The sequence below is a fragment of the Trachymyrmex cornetzi genome, unplaced genomic scaffold, assembly GCF_001594075.2.
Source record: "Trachymyrmex cornetzi isolate Tcor2-1 unplaced genomic scaffold, Tcor1.1 scaffold610, whole genome shotgun sequence".
Classification (NCBI taxonomy): domain Eukaryota; kingdom Metazoa; phylum Arthropoda; class Insecta; order Hymenoptera; family Formicidae; genus Trachymyrmex; species Trachymyrmex cornetzi.
In genome coordinates this window covers 6,369-7,701 of record NW_017299927.1, presented here as the reverse complement: position 1 = coordinate 7,701, position 1,333 = coordinate 6,369, and positions in this window count along the sequence as shown.

The following is a 1,333-nucleotide window of genomic DNA, read 5'->3' as shown; positions in this document are numbered from 1 at the left end:
TGAAGATAATTGGTCGCGTTCAGCAGACTCAACTGTTGTGAAGCAGATCTATGAGTACTCGCTGCTATTGGTGTATTCTTCTAGATTATCCAATAGCAGCGAGCACTCACGAATCCGCTCCACATTTGAGTCTGTTAAACGCGACCATTATCAAAGATACACGTTTCATTGTACATTTTTTCATTTACCAGGAGTATATCACATTATAAATATTACTTTCCGTAACTTCTTGGCTATATATAGAACATCGTAGAAGGCCTTTCTCCAGAGAAGCTCCTCTATTTTATGCACATTTCCAAAAGGATATTTTAATATCAATCTCCCGCAATAATCCTTAAGTTTCATATGTTGAATTTTTCAAAAGGAAAGAAATATGTCGCTTACTGATGGGGCACGATTCTTTTGCTCATCCAATTTCTTAACGATCTCTGTCCTGTCACGGTTCTTAACAAAACAAATAATAAAATGTACATTAAAGAGTGAACCAGCATATTTTGCGTCATATGTGAAGGTCATTATTAAAGATATTAAGATGCACATTAAAAAGTGAATCAGCATATTTTGCGTCACGTGTGGAGATCATTAGTCGCGTTCAGCAGACTCAACTGTTGTGAAGCAGATCTATGAGCACTCGCTGCTATTGATGTATTCTTCTAGATTATCCAATAGCAGCGAGCGCTCACGAATGTTAAGAGATAATACTTTCGTGACCGAGATAATATTTTTCGCAATAAGAATTAATTATTTACAGATTTTAATATGTCATTCAGCATTATTAAGATCGTTTCGAAGATGCAAATAAGCATCAATATTTGTTAAATTGTTAGTCAATTTAACTCGTGATATTACTGTGGTAGTTTATAGAGTTAGCGTTTCAAGATCGAAAAATCATTTCGACGCGCGTTTCAGGGGACTACAAACGTAGTATATAAATTCACATAAGAATCATACAAACATTAAGGGGATCCTAAAGACATTTGTATTACCGACTAAATACATATAATTTTTGTATAAACGAATACTCTGTTTACCTTTCACGGATTCGAAAATCCTTTTCCAGGATTAAAGTATACACATTTATACGTGTTTGTGAGAGGGAGTCTACGCTGAGAATAATAAAAAATTTCGAAATCGATATATTTTTTACCATTTCTTAGTGTAACGCGGCGTCTAAACTGTTAAGTTGTGACAACATTTGCTTGATGTCAAAGTTTTGCAACATAATAGCATTGGAAAAATCATTTAATTCCCTTCATTTTTGCTTTCGATCATTTTGATGTATCTCTCATCTGTGTTGAACTATAATGGAAAATGTTATGTTATGTTATATATA